The 21,767-nt window shown below is 38.8% G+C and overlaps 1 long non-coding RNA gene across 1 annotated transcript in view; it reads right to left on the bottom strand.

Annotated features, from left to right (window-relative positions):
* Positions 1 to 4,333: 4,333 nt before the first annotated feature.
* The window catches only part of LOC129135689 (uncharacterized), a 113,239-nt gene continuing 95,805 nt past the window's right edge, over positions 4,334 to 21,767 (bottom strand). The window contains exons 3-4 of the long non-coding RNA XR_008536693.2: positions 12,542 to 12,698; positions 4,334 to 4,902 (exon numbers count right to left, since the gene is read on the bottom strand). This is a non-coding gene — a long non-coding RNA (uncharacterized LOC129135689). The remainder of the gene's footprint in view (positions 4,903 to 12,541; positions 12,699 to 21,767) is intronic.

Below are 21,767 nucleotides of genomic sequence, written 5' to 3'. Positions count from 1 at the left end.
CCACCCTGTCTCCACTGCCGATTGGCCTGTGATGACTGTCTTGTTCCCCAGCAGGCTCCAACTGGACTCATCATTCTAACTGCTTTTCCCATTTTAGCTCCTTACAAGGCAGATTATAGCCTCATGGGAGGAGAAATTGACGCTAAACATAAATGCACACAAATGACAGGCAGATAATGGGAGCCCTGCATAGCAAGATATGAAATCAAAGTGCGATCAGGTCTGTGTTGATGAGCCAATGCAGCAATTCTCACCAAACTACCACTGCTTCCAAAGAGCCTAACATGTACATATTTTCTGGTAGCACACACATGCCTATGGGCATGAGTGGGTGTGTGTATTTATTTTCAATGGGCATAAACTGTTGACTTTGAAAGAAGAGAAGGTATCTGAAGTGTTGGGTGGAATACTTGTGGAGTGTAAACTTTAGGTAGGGACCAGGCTCAAGTCCTTGCCCTCACTGCTTCTCACATTTCATCACCCTGTTCTTATGTTGATCCCAGAGAAGTTGCCTGAGAATCATGCTTGTCCAGCATTTGATGAAGAACATAGTTTATGTCACTGTAATTTATTTCAACTCAATGGGGCACTGAGAGCTGGATACATGTTCAGCTTGGTAGAAACACTGGGGAGGGGCAGTAAACCAACCAAATAAGGTCACTGCCTCCATGGAGCTCATGGTCTGGGGAAGAACAGACATTTTTTGTACAACTTTTATTATTCTTGCTGTTAGTGCAAGATATTTATGTATAGAATCATCCAGTATCAGGAGATTTCTGGTTCTAATTGACTTTGATTTTTTCATACATTCTATATTATATTATTAGTGAAACATCCAGGAATATTAGCACATGTGAATTATTTCTTCCCCCCCCAAAAAAAAGCCTTAACACCTTGTATTCTAGACACAGGCCACCTGCTCTGTGATCTGCCCAATCAAGGGCAGTAGCAGGCAAGTCACATGGATCCCACTGTCCCCAAGCTGACAGAGGCTGCAGCTTAGAGGCCTGGTGGGCCAACAGTTGACTTCAGCTGCTGACTGACATCTGAAATTCTGCACATCACATAATGGGAAGAAACCTCCGTCTGGAGGCTTTAATGATATGACAAAAGAAGTAACAGGACTTTGGTTTGGCTCATGTTTACCACACTAAGACCTTTCTTAAAGTGTACATACAACTTTGTTTTCTGAAGACGAAGGCAGACATAAGTATACCTTTAGAAACCTAATCCATATTCTAACACGTATTCTTTTCACTGGACTCTATCTTTAAAAAAATACATGCCTGACATAATTCTGTATTTGTACCTATGTATTAGCACTATTTTTAAAACATTTATTTCTTTGTCAGAGACCAAATTCTCACAATGTCATTGGTCTAATGAATCATTTGTAAGTTCAAGGGAACAAATCCCAAAGCTGGATTTTCCTTTTGCTCTGTGCTTCAATCCTGTGTGTAAGAAAAAAGAATTGTTGAGTGGTTCTCAATAGCATTTGAGCTTCTGGCCCCTTCCAATTTGCTAGGCAGATTTTCTCCCTACCAGTAGTTGGCATACCTCAGCTAGAAAACACAATTTCTCCTGACTAAACAATATGTTTAGAAACCTAATGCCTGTAGATTTGGCCTATTGGTGGTCTTCAAAGTTTGATTACACATGAAAGAAGGAATAATCACGCCGAATATTGATTTTCCAAAGCAATGCTCTGTCATGCTCTTCAGGGAGATCATATAGCATAGGAAGTCTAAAAATTAGCATAGCAAAGTTATTAACACTCACACTAACAAGCACAGTCAACTATCTCTGCAATCTGTGACTGGAAATAGTGAAAAAGCAGGATTATGTATACACATACAAATTACTTTCACCATCCTCAGGCAAGGGTCATTTGGACTTTCAACATGCTGAGATGAGCTGACTGAAGAGACCCACCAGATACCCATCCTTCTATCAGTTCAAAAAATGTCCAGGGTCAGGCAGAATGAGACTCCTGGGGTTTTAGGGTAGGCAAGCTATAAGCGTCTTTACATTAAATTTTGTTTTCATGCAGTGCAAATAGACACTAATAGCTGGTTCGATCCCTTGCCCAGGAAACTGATGGAGAAGAACAGCCACTTTCAGGGATAGCAACAGAGTCCAAAGGCTTCCCACGGAGCTGAAGATTACTAGCAAAACTCCTGCAGTGGGAACTTTCCTGAACAGCTTTACAGCATCAGGAAAATTAGGCATGGAAAGCAAGCAGACATCCTTTATCTTCAAACTGGAAAAGCAATGAGTTCTATTAGTCGGAGTTATAAAAGTTTCTTATTGTTTATTGTGCAGTACCCCTTGAGCTGAGCAAGATTTTGGCACAAGTCTCCGTGGAACGAATGTGTATGCTGATCTTTAGCCAGAAGAGTTGTCAATTTTTCAAATGTTATTCAGATATTAGTGAAAAGTTGTGAATATTTTGGATGCATGGAGAGATATCTCTCCATGCATCATATATATATATATATATATATATATATATATATACACCCACACACATAGGATATGTATATATACATAAAGTATATATATACACACACACACACACACACTTAACTATCTCACATCTGACAAATGCCACATTTGTAGACATCAAAAAGGGATATTGCAAAATGTTTCCCTGGCCAAAATTTCATTTCAGAAACGAAAGACGAGAAACATGGCTTATGTCTCTATAAGGTATTAGCAGTTCTTTATTAGGAATACTAACTAACCTACTAATATTTCTCTAGTGAATTCTATACTGCCAAAGAGTTAGTGGCAAATCTGCATTGAGCCCAAATTCCTCTGTTACATACAATGACTACTTTATCGCCCCTTAGCAAGCTTGTTGCTGCCCTGGTAACACATTCCTTGGTCATGTCCTGAAACAGCCCACTGACCTCAAATCCCTCTTTTATTCATTTACCAGTCAATCCACTACTACATATTTTTTATTCCTATATGAAGTTTCCTAAGAATTAGATGAGAAGGAAAATACACATTTCCTGTTTTGAAAGAGTTTAGGATACTAATAAGATTTCTCATAAGTACCAAATACCAGAATAAAATAATTGACAGAGAAAAAGAGAGAGACAGAAACAGAGAGAGACACAGAGATAGAGAGAGAGAGAGTGAGCGAGAGAGAGAGAGAGAAGGTGCATAAACTTAAGGGCTCAAAGGTCAACAGTACAAATCAGAATGTAAGTTCTAACAAAGTGCAGAGAAAGGATAAGAGGAAATGAAATGCTCTGGAGAAGTCAATGGAGGTGGAGGTTGTCACCCTGAGTTGTGACTTAAAGTACTTAATTAGTTAGAAAAGAAGAGAGAAACCAGGTACATGGGTGGCTCATGTCTGTAATCCCTGCACTTTTGGAGGCTGAAGTGGGAAGATCACTTGAGCCCAGGAGTTCAAGACCAGCTTGGGCAGCATAGCAAGACCCAGTCTCTACAAAAAAATTAAGAAATTAGCCAGATGTGGTGGCACATGCCTGTAGTCCCAGCTACTCAGTAGGCTGAGGAAGGATGATCACTTGACCCAGGAGCTTGAGACTGCATTGAGTTGTGATTATGCCACTGCACTCCAGGATGGGCAACAGAGTGAGGTCTTGTCTCAGAAAAAAAAAAGAAAGAAAGAAGAAAAGCATTTCAGCAGGTGGGGAAGACATGAGCAACAAAGAGAAACCAAGAATGACAGGAAGACAGGAGGACTATCTACCTGACTGAAAGGGAGAATTTATATTATCGAGCAGAAAAACTAAGGTTGGATAGGCAGGAAGGATTCAGATTGTCATAGGTTTTGAGTATCAGTTTAGTCTCTGCATTAAAAAAAAAAAATGATACACCACTGTTTAATGACACTGCAGACATTAAAGAGATGTGCAAGTATGGCTGACAGAAATGCATCATCATGAAGGACTGCCCTGACCTTCAGCATTGTGGCTACAAACTCCAGCACTGTAGTATTCAAGCAATTCCTTTCTAGAGTGAGGGACTAGACATAAATGGCCATAGCTGCTGGGTCCCTAAGGCACCTCTCATCAGTTAGGTCAATGTGCCAGGCAGGGGAAGAAGCCTTACTATTCCACTGCATTTGTGGCCTTGAAACTCATAGCTCCTGAATCCTCAAGTCTTTGAGGCAATGCATTCCAGCTACAGATAAATACCTTACGCAGTCACCTCAGGCAGGGCTAATTAGGAACCTCTTTCAGAAGCTACTTTGTATCCCCAAAGTCAGCTACAAGGGTCTTATTGCCAACAATTTATCATGCATTGTCTACATGGTATAAACATGCATTCTCAACTTGCTATTCATGAATCTTACCTTTTTATTTTGCTTTTTATTTTATTTCATTGATTTTGGAGTACAGGTTGTTTTCGGTTACGTGGATAAGTCCTTTAGTGGTGGCTTCTGAGACTTTAGTGCATCCATCTCCCAAGCATTGAATCTTACCCTTTCAAAGCTAAAGGTACACGTGTGTATACTTCTTAAAAAGCAAATGCACATGTTAATATGCCTGCTATAAGTGGCCTCTACATTTTAAATGCATGCCTCAAATATTTATATTATTTGTCTATATGTAACAGTGATATTTCTTTTCAACACATATTACTTTTTCAGAGATCAAAGGTTCCTAATATCTCATTTTATTTTATGGTAATTTATGACTGGTCAAGTAAAACCAGGCTCCTTTTCAACTTTGTTTCATGACTGTGCAAGGAGAAGGGATGGCTAGGCAGTTCTCGCTCCCATTCCATTCTTTGTCAGTTACGAGGTCCTTAAGCAGATCTTCTCCCCCAGGTGCTTGCCTTCTGAAGGGGAGAAATGGGGGTCAAAGGACTTTCCTCAAAGAGACAGTTGCACTTGATCTTGAATAAAGACTGAAATTTCATCTGGCAAAGAAAGGACATAGAAGAAGAAAGATTTCATACCAAGGTACTGAATTAGAGGACAAGGCTGTGATCTAGAAAACTTGACTCTTTGCATGTACCTGGGTACTCAGTCAAAGGAGCATGGAAGAAGATACGGTCAGAATGGTTGCTTGAGGTCAAAATATTAAGGATTATTTTATGCCATGCTAAAAACAAACAATTTAGTCATTCATTCACTCACTGTTGATTGACTGACTGATTGATTGATTGATTTCTCTTTTGAAAAAGTGCCTGCCTGAGGTTTAAGGGAGGAAATCAAAAAGCCAAAATTAGGTCTGATCATATTGCATTAAAAATTGCTGTGAGCTTGCTGGGCATGGTGGCTCATGCCTATAATCCTAGGGAGGCCGAGGTGGGTGGATCACTTGAGGTCAGGAGTTCAAAAACATTGAAAACAGCCTGGCCAATATGGTGAAACCCTGTTTCTACTAAAAAAAATACAAGAAAGTTAGCTGCGCTTGGTGGTGGGCGCCTATAAACTCAGCTACTTGGGAGGCTGAGGCAGAATAATTGCTTGAACCTGGGAAGCTGAGGTTGCAGTGAGCCAAGACTGCACCACTGCGCACTCCAGTCTGGGCGACAGAGTGAGACCCTGTCTCAAAAAAAAAGAAATCGCTGTGAGCCTCCTGCCAGTCACAGCCTAGGAGTTTGCGTGTGCTCTGAGCCAGCAGAATTGTGCATACCAATGTGTCCTGGTTACCATTTCCAGCTCTAAGAAGGGGGAATGCTGTCTTCTGATTGGCAGCATGTCTTTGACATGAAATCCTAAAACTTGTGTTTTGGGAGAAAAATGCTTTGTTTGTATTCCCCTGCTTGAAGGACCCCATGCTGAGCTTTAGATGTTTGCCTTCCTTGGGTGTTGGGCTTAAATGCAGATCCTCATAGAGAGCACAGACATTCTGTCTGCAGTGAAACAATGATATATTCTATTTATTGCATTGGTACATCGCCCCTGATGTTTAAATCCACTCACTATTGTCCTCACTGACGCTGTGTAGCTGCTGTTAGTGTTTGCCAAATCAGCAGATGTGATTGCTAAATATGTAGAGATGAGATGCAAGGAACAGGCAGTAAGAGGGCTTTAAAGGGGTTCTCTACTCTTCCTCTCTTCTCCAACAAGGACACCTAACATTCTTCCACCATAGGAAAATCCTCTATTGTCTTCTCCAAGACGCTTCAACGTCAAAAGGATCCCAGCAGACATAGGATATATTTTAGGTGACTTGCAAATTTAAGAAAACTTCAATCTTAATACAATCTTAATACAAAGCTGCTTTTGGCAGAAGAACTACATATACAATATACACTTAGGAAAGAGTGAGAGAGGATTCACCCAGAATTGAATCAATACTGACTGGCCTGCAGCAGCGCATAGACTCTCAGAAGGGAGGAAAAACAATTTCCTGAAACCCAAATAGAGAGAAATCAACCACATCTCGAGGGATGAGGATGGCTGGCTGTGTGCATCAGGGGTTATCAAGGAAAGCGGAGGTGGAGAAGAGGAGGTATAAACCTAGAACCAGAGACTGGATTTGCACATGGCTCTCCTTTTATGTACCCAACTGTCTATAGAAGAAGCAGATCGTCAAATACTTGGAATCTCACGACACTTGACATATGCATGCAATTGTGCACACACAGAGAGAAAATATCATCTACATTAAATTGCTTTATAGAAAAATATATACTTAACTGCTCCAGATGGCTAATGTCTTTTATTTATTTTTTTTCTTTTGAGATGGGGTCTCACTCTGTCTCCCAGGCTAGAGTACAGTGGTGCAATCTCGGCTCATTGCAACCTTGGCCTCTCGGGTTCAAGCAATTCTCCTGCCTCAACCTCCCAAGTAGCTAGGACTACAGGCATGCACCACCAGGCCTGACTAATTTTTGTATTTTTAGTAGAGACAGGGTTTCGCCATGTTGGCCAGGCTGGTCTTGAACTCGTGACCTCAAGTGATCCACCCGCCTCGGCCTCCCAAAGTGCTGGGATTACAGACATGAGCCACCATGCCAGGCCATAATGTCTTTATATTATACAAGAAGACACTGGTGACTCAGTGGTAAAGGAGCTTCCTACAATTAAATTAAAAATTCATCATAGAAATCATGTTTAAAGAAAAACCCCATGTTTATTGATTCACAATCGAATAAACCAGATATAGAGTATATGCCTCTGTAAAATGTAATTACCTCCTTATATACCCTGAAAGTATATAATGTATTCAGAACTAGTTTCATTAATTAAGTGTAGTTGATTGTCTGTGCTTAGCCAAGTACTATTAATATTAAGGTGTTACATAAGGCCCAATTCTTTAATATGAATTATGACATCTAAGCATAAGAATAGAGACTTTGGTTGTGACAAATGATTGAGGAAAGTATTCATCATTTTAGAACCTCTTAGAAATATCTAAATATGCGGGCTTACCTATCGGCACTTTACCCCACAACGTTCAAACACTGGTCTTCCTGGATTTGCACACTCCATTAGCGGGGTGCCATTGTCAGTGAAGAAAGAAGACATATGATCATGCGTTAAGGCATTCTTATTAAATATCTAAAGCATAAACCCATCTACCTGTACCATGCTTGCATCAAACCAACTGAATATCGGTACAGAAAGATATGCCACCACAACAACAGAGCTCAAGTAGACCATCATAATGGCCTACTATCTGTGAAGAGTAGTGAAGGATCTGAGATTTTAGCCTATCCTGTTTTCAAAGTTCACCTGCCACTGTTTCATGGATGCTAGCAGGGGACATGAGACTTTGGGTCAGAGACCACGGACTTTATGACAATAGCAGTGGTTGAAGTGTTTGCATTTGTGTAGGTTCTCTGGGCCCCACTCCTCACAGGGTGATATGAAAAGGGTCAGGTGACAACAGTACATGCAAGAGGTTTGTATTATGGGAGAGGAACCATGCGCTTAAGGAATCTGAATATTTTATAATGGGCAGTAAGCTCTCTTGATCTTTGCCTCAGTGGGAGACATTATCTTCATTATCCTGAACAGCAACTGAATCTGCCTTTGCTCTGGAACAGGCCACTGTATCTTCCAACCCCTGAACCAAGAGAGTTAGTGATTCTGATTGTAAGATGAGCAAAAATGCAAAGGGCACCTAGAGAATGATCTCCCTACACCACCCTCGTCTGCACTGTGTTTGATTCCTCACCTTCCTAAATGACTGTCAACCTTCTCTTTTTCAAAACATCTCAACAATCACTCCCGCATGGCTGTTTGGTTTTCTTCTACTTCGCTTTTGATCCTTTAGAGTTTCCTTTGATTTCTTTTTTATGCTCACCTGTAAATGTAAGAGTACCCCTGGGCTCTGTCCTTCTCTTTCATATCTATAAGTACTATTTAGGTGATTTCATATAGACCCTTAGCTCTAAATACTAGCTGTGTGTTACAGGCTCACAAAATTGCATCCATGTCCTAATTTTTCCCATGAACCAAAAACTTGTCCAACAAATTGCCCACTTGAAATTTCTTCTCAGATACTCAGAAGATATCTCAAAAAAATGTAAACATGGCTAAAAAATAACAAGTAATCTTGCCTCCTGATACTCCCCTTCTCTCAATCTCACCCATCTTAGTAAATGCCAGCCTCTACTTAGTTGCTCAGGTTGGAACCTTTGGAATTATCCTTTAATTCTGTATTTCCTTTGCGCCCACCCTGCTAAGCCAGTTCTTTAACAAATCTTGCCTCCTCTACCTCCAAAACCAGCTCAGAAACTCCTATGCATCTTCACTACCACCACTACCCTCCACCAGTCACCAACACTTCCCACAAGGACTCCTATAATAATCTTCTAACTCATCTCCGAACTAGTTTCCATCCTTGTCCCATGCAATTCATTTTCCATACACAGTTAGGTAGTCTTTTAAAAATTTAAGTCAAGTCACATTATTCCTCAGCATAGTCTTCTCCAATGTATTCTGCTATATTTAGAATTAAACGTAAACACCTTAGCCTGGCTATAAAGCTCCCATGATCTGGCCTTGGTTCTCTCTTCACCCTCATCTTATACCAGCCTTCTTCCTACCTTTTCTTCTCCAGCCTGTGGTCTGTTCAACAAACAGAAGGAGGTTCATGCTGACTTTAGCATCATCATGTTAGGTATTTGCCACCTGTGAAATCTGCACACCCTACTCCTTGATTTTTGCATGGCTTTTCTGTCATTCAGATCTCACTTTAAGTGTTATTTTATTCATGAATACCTGATCTAAAATAGCTATCTAGTTATTCTCAGGTCAAATCTTTCTACTTTTTGTTTGTTTGTTTCTTTAGAGACAGGGTCTCACTCTATCACCCAGGCTGGAGTGCAGTGGAGTGATCATAGCTCACTGTATCCTGGAACTCCTGGGCTCAAACTATCCTCCCACCTTAGCCTCTAAAAGGCACTAGGATTACAGGCATGAACCACTGTGCCTGGCCTCATTCTACTTTAATGATCTGAGTAATACTTATTAATATCTGGTATATCTTGCATGTGTGAACTTAATTTCTCACGAATGTGAGCTCCTTGAGAACTAGGTGTCTCATTCACTTTGGTATCTCCACCATTTAAATAGTACTTGGCATGATAAATATTTTTTAAATAAATGAATGAAAAACTAACTTAATGCCTTAATAACGTCTGTAAGAATTGGCAGGAATAGGGGTTCCTTGGAGAATAAAAGAGATAATTAAAACAATAGGATTCTTTTTATTATCTTCTGGTACAGTCTAATTGATGCATGTACATGAAAGGTATCTGGCCATCTGGAGGCCTTTATTTTGAAGATGAACTACTTCAAATTATATTTTTTGTCTATAGGGAAATTTTTAAGCCACTTCCCGGTAAATATAGTTTCTAAGCATCCTATCTACTTAATAAGCAATTATACTTAAAATTAAACAATGTTACAGAAATAATGTATAAGCTTGACCTTGCTGCCTTAAATTAACTGCTTCATTCATATATTTAAAAAAATTTTTAGTGTCTTCTATATGTAGAGTCTTCATGCTGTAAAGACTGAAATTTTGACAGTGAACAGGGCAGAAAAGGGAGTCCTTTCTTCGTAGACCTTACAAGTAACAAAATGTAAGATGCAGAACCAACCACCTATAAGCTGGGCACCACTCCTTGGCAGAGTGTAAAATTCTTTTATCTGGACTTTTGTTTTTAAATTAATAAAGTTACAGACATTAGCTAATATATGTTTTCCAAAAAAAAGTGGCTGAAAAATAATCACTTAAATTATCCTGTGGCCCATAAAAATATTTTCAACCTGTGCTTTAACCCATTTTTGAATAATCTGTGAACAGGCCTAAGAAATGACTACTTTTTAATTTGACGATATCTAGTCTACCAATTTATTGCCTTGAGAAAAACTTTTAATAGCCTGCTGCCTCCATTTCTTAATCAGAAAAACATATTAGCAAAACAAACATTTCATTCTCAAACCAACAGGAGATGATATAATAGATGTAAAATCCATGGGCCTTTTCAGAAATCTAGTTTTCATATGAAGCATTAATAATGAGTGATAAAATAAAAAATGATTATCTCCTAAATTAGGTCATGAATGTCTATTATTATCCCTTTAGGAAAGAATGAAAATATTTCTTGGAAGAAACAATACTAAGGTATCCAAACCAATAGCTATTTGAATTGCATAAATGAAATGCTATCTCAGCTCCTGAGTGAGTATCAGTTGAACCACATGGGTTCCTGTCATTTTCTTCCTTGTAACATCTTGTATGGCCCTGATGAAATGTAGTTGGGAAAAATAACCTTGAAATTGGCTGTGGTGGGAGTATTTGCATCACAGAATTTGGCAAAAACTAGAATTCAGGGACTTCTCCATACCCACTTTTTCTAAACATCCCCTACCCACCCTGCCTCACCCTCTAGGAGCTGATTGTTACACCAGCACACCACTGATTCTAACACACAAATGCGTATATGAATTATTTTTCCTGCCATTATAAAAACATGTGCATAGAACTGGGAGCCCTGGGGTAATGATGTTGGAGAAGCTTCAGACAGCTCTGAATTTGACAGGTGTTCTGAAATAAAATCCAGCTTGTGAAATCACACACCATCAATGAAACGTCCTAGCTTCCTAGTCTCTTCATAGGAAGAAAGAGAGAGAGAGTGGGGGGAAAGGGGGGAGGAGTGGGAAGGAAAGAAGGAAGGAAGAAAGGAAGGAAGGAAGGAAGACTGGCCAATTTCTTCCCCAACAGTGTCTATTTCTCATTTACATACTGCAGAATCTGACAGTATTATAAGCCTGTAAAACTTCCTTAGCTGCAAAGATGGATGATTAAACTGCTTTTTCGTTAATTAAAATAAAAAGAGAGTTTTAAGTGAAAACAGGAAGCGAATTCTCTATTTGAAAGTGCACTGGTGCATAGATTTAAACATTATATTCCGTAAAGACAGCCCATTGTGCTAATGGCAAAGCAGTAAACACTATATTATCTCAGATGTGTTCTTCCATCCATTCACACACAAACACAACTATTTATCATAAACAGCCACTTTCTTACACCCCTTAGCCAGAGAATCAAGACAGGACTTAGCAAATAGGAAAGAAAAAGCCAAGCTAAATATTTATTAGTATTTTAAAGTTACAGCACCCCTTTAGTCGAGGGCCAAGTAGATCTGTCACTGGGTATTTCCTCTGCCTCTTGCCTGGGCTACAGAACATTCTGTTCTCTGGCTTGCTGCATTCACATTTATATAAAGGTACAAGTTTCATATGTCAATCTCACACCTTTTTGGAAATTAGTATGGTGTAGAGCAAAGAGCTTATCCTTAAGAAAAGGGCTGTTCAAATGTTGTGCTAAAATGTTGCTTATTTCAGTCTTTTTATGACATCAGAATGTCAGGCACTTAATCTAAAACTTGCTTTTCTCCTTCAGGAAGAAGTCATAATTCGTACCTCACAAGGTTAGCTTGGAGACAACACACATGAAAGAGGCATGCACAATTCCTAATAAGCCTCCCATTGTAGTCCCTTACCTCTCTCTTGCCATATCATTATTGCTTCTCAAACATGAGTAAGCAATCCTTGACCTGTTATGACAAAAACATAGTGGCTTCAGCCCAATTGCCAAAACTGTCCAAATAGCCAAAAAGAGGAATTTAATTTGAATCTTATACACATAGGAAAAAAAACTCTGCCTTTAAATATATCTTTTAGTGCCCTTTAATCATTGTTTTTGTTTGTCTGTCTGTTTCTAGCTTAGGGAAAAAAATCCAGGAATCTTTTTAATAAGAGGGCTGCAGATACAAGTTTAGAGTTTACAGTTCCTGATTAGTGGCTATGTCAATACTAATGCACAAAGAAGGAAATGATTATCATTGTATACTACTCCTATCACACAGGATACTCATTAGGTGCCTTATCAACATTTAAGTGTCTTATCAACAATCCTCCAATATCCATGGGAGTAAGACAATAGCAATAATAACCACAAAGGCATTAATATACATGGCACACACCTTTAATTTACTTTCATGCCCTTTTCTGTGGGATCACACATTAGTGTACCTACCCTTAGAAGAAGTGAAAATATAATTAGCCACAGGTTTGTACACTCACCAACATGGATATTGATGTAATTAGGCAGAGACATTTGGTAGAACTGAAGATCCTATTCTGAAGCTCCTTTCTATTTGTCACACTTGAGTGATAACTGGGTATTAGATTTTCATGGATTTTCTACTCAACATGAAGATGAAAAATATAACTCTCTGCCCTGCAGTTTAAAGAAGGTAAAGTGGGAGGATAGGTGCTTTAGTATGAGCAGAACATGCAATGACAAAACTACAATCTACTTCATTTTAGTCTGAATTTCCAGTTGTTTAAGGATTTCTATATTATTCCTCACTTACATATTCCTCTGAAAATGAGAGCATAACTGCATTTTCATAAGCATGTTTTATTTTTCAAGATATTAATATTTCATAACTGGGAACCATGCCCAGCAAATACACTTAGTAAGTCCCCACAGCTTTATTAAGGTAGACATTTTTGATAACAAATGTATCTGGAAATTAAGGTATTGTTAGTACCTTGTATAGAATTCAGTTAATTAATTTGCTAATTAACCTTCCTCTTTGTTATTTATGGTTTTAGCAACTCTGCCTTTTGCCATATGGTGGTATGCTTCTACACACATGTATGCCCAAGATAGTTGGTGTTAAAGGGCTGTAATTTAGACTTTAAAAATATGAATGCAAGCTGCAAACTGCCTTGAAGCAATGCAATGACCTGAAACTCATCCTTTTTCAACCCTGCCTTCCTTCCCTCAAAGTCTTCTGCACTCCTAAAGCTAAAAGTATATTCAGCCACAAATATTTAGGAAAATTAGGGAAGGGATAAGGCTGGTATTTGGCTAAATGAATCTGAAACTCTAAGTAAGAAAGCCCAAAGGGATGGGATTTGAAAAGTGCCTTGGTTAATAACCTGTAATCTCCTTTGTCTGAGATAGACATTCACATCCTCTAAAATGTCTATTTCAGCACAGTTAGCTTGCAGTATAGATTCCTACGCCCACCAATCTGAAAGATAATTTATGCCTGGTTCCTTGCAGGGATTGTTTTAAGAACTCTAGGCTTGAAACAAGGCAAACACGGACTTTGGGTAATGCCTGGAATTAAATCCTGACCTCAGTATTACCACCAATTCCAATGAACATTAGTAAGTAGTTTCCCAAATGCACCACTTTCAAAGTTATTAATAATAATAAAAATAAATCTCTATCTCAGTTCCTTTTACCCAATGTTAGTTGGTAAAAATATACTTTATCTGAGAATTTTGTGAAATTCTCTGCTTCATTTTAGCACCGCTGAATGCTAGAAATTAGGACATAATTTAGCAATCATTTGCTTTTTTTCATGTAGCTTTGCTTTTCATAATCTGAGGCTTAGGGAAAAGACCTAATGTGTACGTGAATCATTTGGAAGGAAAAGACATCAATGGACAAATGACAGGCCTGAAGAAAAGGAGAGTGATAACGAAAGGAATGTCTAACCACAGAGATCTCCTTAATTTGGAAATCTGAATAAACGATGATGTTAAACTGCCGTCTTTCAATGGCAACTAAAAACTACCACTAACCTCAGAGTTCTTACTTTTTTAAATGATAGAAGCTTATAGTTTATTTGGTGATGGATTATCATAATTTAGTGTTTTAAAAGCTAGCAAAGAAGTAATCTCTTGTCATCCAAGAAATTTACATATGAAAAAGGCAGATGTCTTTAAAGTGCTTTAGACAAACCACACAATATTTCCTATTTGGGATAAATAGCCTTTGGGGTTTTTGTACAACATAATTAATGCATGTGTACATATGTATATATACACAGATGCATGCATATATATTATACATGTGCCTTATTTAAGCAAGCACGTTGATTAGATCGACACAGCTTTTTATCATGATCTGGGGAAGCTTTTTCCACCCATAATTTATATTAATTAGTAATTAGTTAATTGGTTTAGCAATCTGTTATTGATCTGTATCCTCCTCCAAAAGATATGTTAAAGTCCTAACCTCCAGTATCTGTGAATGTAGCGTTATTTGGAAATAGAGTCTTTGCAGATGTAATCAAGTTAAGATGAGGCCATTAGGATAGGCTCTAATCCAATAGGATTGGTTTCCTTATAAGAAGAAAATGCCATGTGCAAATAGAGACATGCAGGAGGAATGCCATATGACAACAAAGGCAGAGATTAGAGTGATGTAGCAGCAAGCCACAGCATGCGAAGGACTGATCGCCACCAAAGAAGCAAGAGAAGATTCTGTGTAGAATATGAGAGGAAGCACAGCCCTGACAACACCTTGATTTCAGACCCCCACCCTCTAGAAGTACGACAGGATAAATTTCTGTTGTTCTAAGGCACCACGCTAGCGTTAGTTATAGAAGCCCTAGGAAATGAATATGCCATCTAATTGGTCATTCAACAAATATTTGTTGAGCTCTTTTTATGAACCTGAGATTGTGCTAGCTGCCAGAGTTACAACACTGGGTTATACAGATTATGACTGTGCTCTTATGGAAGAAAAACAATAGGATAAAACATGGTCCAGAGGCAGAACCGACTATTGTGGGAGCATAAATCAGAGGCTGCTAATAGAGGGCCATGGAAGCATTCCCACTGTAAGTGACTTTGTGCTGAAATTTGGAGGATGAGTAGGAGTTAGCCTAGAAAGGAATGGGGGAAGCTTGTTTCAGACACGAGAAAACCACATGGCCAAGCTCTGAAAAGCAAAAGAGAAGGCTTGAACATTCAATGAACTGTTATCCTATCAGAAGAAAGATACCAATGGTCAGAGATAAAAGGCACAGATTAGGAAGGCTTTGACAGTTTCTTAAGGAATTGTGATTTTTATCCTGTGGGAGGGAGAAGATATTTAGGATTTTTTTTTAAAAAGAGGTTGATATGATCAGATTTCCATTGAGAAAAAACACGCTGGCTGCAGTGTGGAAAATGGATTGGAAAGTGAGAAAGACTAAACATGGGCAGCCTGCACCTTGGGAAAGCTGATAGATTTCAACAAGCATTCTGCTATGGATTTGCCCATTGTTTCAATTCTCAAGGACTTTCACATGTAATTTTACGTGAAACTTCCACCAAACTGAAGAGGAAAGTAGACCAGAGATGACTCTCCAGTTTACCTAGTCAAGAACTGTGACACAACAAAATAAAGCAAATTGCCAGGAATCACACAGCTGGTTGACAATGAAACTGGAACTGCAAACGTGTCCTGTTAACTTCCTGCCATGTGTGCACTCCATTATATAGGAATGCACATTGCCCTCTAATTAAAATTTTACTGCCATCAGGGGGAAGGCATCACTGCATAAAGCCAGGATAATGCACTGGAAAGCTCAATCTCCAACAGCTGGAGTAGAGGGCCTGCTGGGACTCTTCTTTTTCTCCGCAAGCACACATGTCCACAGCTCCACCAAGTGGAAGAAAACACCTCATGTTAGTTCCCAGGTTCAGGGAGGAAGAAATCTCATTCTCTTCAGCCAAAAATGGTGCAGCCAAAAATGTTCAGCCAAATACGTTGCAGGGCAGGGATTGGAGAATAATAATAATCTTATTGTGTCATTACATTTGACTATATTAGGTAAAATATATGTACTTTATTAGATGAGCCATCCAGAATTGCTGGGGGAGGAGAAGAGGAGAAGGATGTTTTTGTTTTGTTTTTAAGAAATGGGGTCTAACTATGTTGCTCAGGCTAGAGTACAGTGGCTAGTTACGTGTTACCATGGCACACTACAGTCTTAAACTCTGGGCTCAAGCGATCCTTTTACCTCAGCTTCCCAAGTAGCTGGAATGGAGAGGGTATGTTCTTAAACCATGAATCACCATCCCACTGATAATGTTGTTAGCTCTAGATGTGGCCACTAAGCAGGAAAAGAGTGTCTTCCTGATTTCAACCTAATCAGAGTTCATGTATTTGTGCACAAATGGGAAGATTAGGAGCTACAGGAGCCTTCATCCTCTGCTAAGAAAGACTCTATTGATAATGCAGTCTTCCCTCTATGGAAGACCAAGATCTCCTCATTTTTTTTTGAATTTCTAAACACACACACACACACACACGTGCATATACACACACATTCCACCCAACAGAGTAGGGTTCAAAAATGGATTAAGGACCAACAATTTATGAAAGGGGCTAAACTATTTGTGAGTATTTTCTTTCCTCCTCAGGTTCATGGTGTGATAAGCAAGGTCTGTAGCCAACCTTCTCTTGGAAGGTCTTTTGCAAGACCATGTAGCTTTACTGCTGTGGCCACAGTATAGGAAGGTATAGAGGGCTCAGATTAGGCTAACACTGCTGTAAGCCCTTTGTTTCCATGGTTTTTGGTGCAGTTTAAGAGGTAAAATCCACAAGGCCAAGTTCAGAATGTTAGCCTAGGAAGAAAGTTCTAAAACAGGTTAGCCACTTGTCCTACATCCTAGGCTTTCAGCTAAAGAGTCAAAGGAAACATAAATAGAGCTTATATGGTCTTGTCCTGCTCTCTGGGATAGGAAACTACATACATACAGATTGGAGACTGAACCCAACTACATTAATACAAAATGGAGACCAAACCCAACTAGTCATAAACTTTTCATTGAACTGAAGTGTCTCCACTGGGCATTTCTTCTTGGTGACCTAACAGGAGATGACTGTGGAGGATTTGAAGATATGAGACATAGTCCATATCTTCCTTAGAGCTCTTCCCCCCATGTCAGTTGAGAAGGTCTTCTACAGCTGTTTGTTAATTAAGGAGAAGCAGTGGAAGCTGGCAATGCACAGCTAAGACTCTGGGATGTTGGAAATACAGTAATTTGTATTTGGCAGAGAGAAAATTGAAAAGCTAAACATCTTACTGAAAACAACAATCAGTGTGATGGAAAATCAGGCTCCTTCTCCAAGTCTTCAGCTTCAAGAATCAATGCCACCATGGGCTGGGTCATTGTTTGCATTAATGAAGGGCTTTAGATGAGCTTATGTCACCACTTGGATAGAGACAGCCAGGGCAAGTCTCACCTATACAGGACACACTGGCTTATTAGGGCATCCCTGGGGAAGAGCTTTTTGTGGAAAGTACTGGCATTTGGATGAGAAGAAAGCTCTAAACCCCAACAGCTGTGACAATGAATGATCCCTTGGTACTCTTTGGGAGGTGAGGAGAGACATTAACCTTGTACTGCAGCCAAATTTCATTTTATTGTATCCTTGTTTCTTAAATCTCTGCTCTCTGCCCCAAACAAGAGCAATTGGACATTATATACTATTTGATTTCCAGCCCCTAAAGTCAAGACATTGTTGTTGCCCAATAGCATCTTAAGGTAGATTAAGTGGTTACACATTCTATCATACTATGTCAACAGGGTGAGGTGGTGGGAAGTGGGGTACTAATTCATTAATAGCCATTATCTTTTGCGATACCCAGAGCAATGGTATTAAATCTACAAAACCTCTTGAGTTCGTTTCTCAGCATTTTCTTTATTCACTCAATAAATTGTTGTGGAGTAACTGGAAAGACACAAAGATGAATACTGCATGGCCCCTGCCTTGGAGTCTGCAGTCCAGTGAAGGCATGCATGTGAAGAATTAGAAAGGGCCATACTAGAAGTATATCCAGGTCATGATGGAAGCATAGAGAAAAGAGGGATCACATCTTCCCAACAAACAGTGAACTCCACATGCAAACTGAATAGAATCCCCTAATCAATAAATTACAAAATATTTATGGAGCCCCAAAATCATATTGTGACAAGGTTTTTCAAAAAAATGTGGAAACTAAGTTATGATACAATCACATGTCAGGAAGATATGTTGGAGAGGAGAGAGCAGAGAAATAGTTGTAAAAAGGAGATCTTTCTTATCAAAAGACTTGGGGAAATGATGTGTGCAGACAGAAACAAGAGGTAGTGATGGAGTGGGTGGGAAAGTCCTCCATCAAGGAAGCAATTGAATAAGAATCAACAAACAGGTAAACAAGATAGGTAGAAGCAGAGAGGCTGGATTGGATCAGATTATCAGGCTGTTTAATGTCAGACTAAGGAGTTTGGAATTGATTTTTCATGGTAGATTGTTGCAGATTTTTGAGTAGGATAGTGATATTGACTCTGGACAGCAGCTGGATTAAATAACTTTTATGATATATGCATAATTAATCAGCAGATTACAGAAGTGATTCCTAAAGACTGAGATTTGAAGGAGCAATGACTCAGGGAAAGATAACTCAGCAATTAAAGTCTACAGAGATAAAAGCCAAGTAAGCATAATAGTAAAGACGGCTTGAGAATCAAATCGACCTGTTATGTGACCTCTGCCAAGTGATGAAAACTGTAAATTTTTCTGTCTGGCTTCATGTTGCTATAACACAATACCATAGACTGGGTAACTACAAATAATATACATTTACTTCTCACAGTTCTGAGACTAAGAAGTCAAAGATCAAGGCACCAGCACGTTTGGTGTCTGGTGAGGGCCTTCTTGCTGTGTTCTCACATGGTAGAAGGTGCAAATGCTATGTCCTCACATGTTGGAAGATGGAAAGGCAAAAAGGGCCTAAGTTAGTTTTCTCCAGCCCCTTCATGAGGCCCTAATCCACTCATGAAGGCTGGCCACTCAAAAAGGCCCTGCCTCTTAATACTGCAAAATAGGGATTTAGTTTCAACATAATTTTGGAGGGGGCATATTCAACCCATAGTAGTGTCTATTTTCCCATGTGTATAATGAGGTTAATAATAGAGCTGATGTCATAGGTTATTAAGAGAATTAACTGAGGCAATGCAGGTAAAGCACTTTGCTTGTCCAGCCCATTGTGAACACTCAAGAAATACTAGTTACTTTTGTTGTGATAACTTTTGTTGCCTTTGAAACACTGAGGAAGGGTTTGGAGAAGTTTACTGGAAAGGAAAAGCTAATAGGATGGGGGACATTGAAAATAGGGGCAAAAATTCACGTTATAGATACAGTGAATGGCCTGGTACATCAAAATGACATAGGGAGCACAAGGGGGTATCAGTGGAGTCCTGGACAAGTACTACTCCAATATACCTTCCTGACATGTGATTGTATCATAACTTAGTTTCTACATTTTTTTTTTTTTGAAAAATCTTGTCACAATATGATTTCGGGGCTCCATAAATATTTAGTGATTTATTGATTAGGGGATTCTATTCAGTTTGCATGGTGAGTTCACTGTTTGTTGGGAAGATTTGATCCCTCTTTGTCCTCAGTGAAGTCCTCAGACTTCAACCGAGTGTCAGGCTTGGAGAATCTTCTATGAGAGAATCAAGTATACTGGATGCTCACCAAGAAGTAGCAATTAATTGCATGGAAATATTAGAACATTGTTCTTGGCTCTGAGGATTCGATTCGCCATTGTTCGAACTTGGTGCATGGCTAAAGAATGCTTTGAAAGGAGGAAAAGTAATGAAGGAATAAAATGGAAGAGCTTTGAAGTTAAAGTATTACCAGGTTCCCTGGCTTCCACTAAATTAGGTTGTCACATGTCATTTATGCAAAATTTCATTATATCCAAGTTTTTATTATGGAAGGTTTCTGAAATAAAGGGAAAAGAGAGAAAACGAATTTAAATGATCCAACTTCTCTTCATAAATAATTTCATTTTTTTAGTTTTAGGATGGTTCACAGGTTATTTTATTGAGAACAAAAGAAATAAATTTCCACTACTTTATTTTGCCAGCCAATAGTCAAACTTCCCCCTTGAGTTCAACTCTGAGAAGGTAGTAATTCACTTGTCTCTTTAACAGCATGGTTGTGAATAACTATAAGAATCCAGAATTAGTGGGAATGAATTTTCTTTAGCTAGTAGCATACTAGCAAAGAGACCAAAAAGAATAAAATTTTGACGGAGGGCACATTTCCTAAAGAAACACTGACTTAATAAGTTATAAATTAACTTAAAAATATAATTTTTAGAATAAATTATAAGACAGAATGAAAAATTACATAATATTTATATATATTATGATATATAAATGCACAATGAATATTTTTATATTATTATATATAAGTATATAATAAATAATATTGAAATATGTTAAGATGCAGGATAACTGTTATAGTCTGTTCTCACGCTGCTAATGAAGAAATACCCAAGACTGGGTAATTTATAAAGGAAAGAGGTTTAATTGACTCACAGTTCTACATGGCTGGGGAGGCCTCAAATTCATGGCAGAAGGCAAATGAGGAGCAAAGTCACATCTTACATGGTGGCAGGCAAGAGAGAACTTGTGTAGGGGAACTCCCCTTTATAAAATCATCAGATCTCATGAGACTTACTATCATGAGAACAGCAGGGGAAAGACCTGCTCCCATGATTCAATTACTTCCCATTGGGTCCCTCCCATGACAAATGGGAATTATGAGAGCTACAGTTCAGGATGAGATTTGGGAGGGGACACAGCCAACCCCTATCAATAACTATACAAGGACACATGGTGAAGTAGAGAAAAGCTTATACCTACACATGGAATCACTGTGAATCTGATCATTACAAATGTACACTGATCCAGGTGCATTCTCATGGGGACTTCAATACCATAAACAGCATTGTGGTCTCTAGCTGATTTTCTAAAGTGAAAAATAACTCTTAAAAAAGTTCTTCATTTTTTACGGCTGCATAGTATTCCATGGTGTATATGTGCCACATTTTCTTATGTCCTTTGTAGGGACATGGATGAAAATGGAAATCATCATTCTCAGTAAACTATCGCAAAGACAAAAAACCAAACACCATGTGTTCTCACTCACAGGTGGGAATTGAACAATGAGAACACATGGACACAGGAAGGGGAACATCACACTCTGGGGACTGTTGTGGGGTGGGGGGAGGGGGGAGGGATAGCATTGGGAGATATACCTAATGCTAAATGACGAGTTAATGGGTGCAGCACACCAGCATGGCACATGTATACATATGTAAGTAACCTGCACATTATGCACATGTACCCTAAAACTTAAAGTATAATAATAATAATAAGAAGAAGTTCTTAACCAAATCAAACAACAATCTTCTGTCAATATGTACAGCAATTTCACACACCCTTGGAAAATTCAGTGTATTAAAACCATGAAAATTTTGTGCATGTTTATCTGTAAATGGAGTTATATTTGAGTTCAATCATTACGAATAGGATTCTCACCCATGTGAATATATTGGGGAGACTACATAGTCATGAGGTATACCAAAAAGAAAAAGAAACAGGAAATCCTAACTCTGCCATCTAAATAGCTATTATAGTACCTCTTAACATTGTGACTACCAAAAACCCA

Source organism: Pan troglodytes, chromosome 7, assembly GCF_028858775.2.
Source record: "Pan troglodytes isolate AG18354 chromosome 7, NHGRI_mPanTro3-v2.0_pri, whole genome shotgun sequence".
NCBI classification, from domain to species: domain Eukaryota; kingdom Metazoa; phylum Chordata; class Mammalia; order Primates; family Hominidae; genus Pan; species Pan troglodytes.
This window is presented reverse-complemented; position numbering and strand designations above follow the sequence as displayed.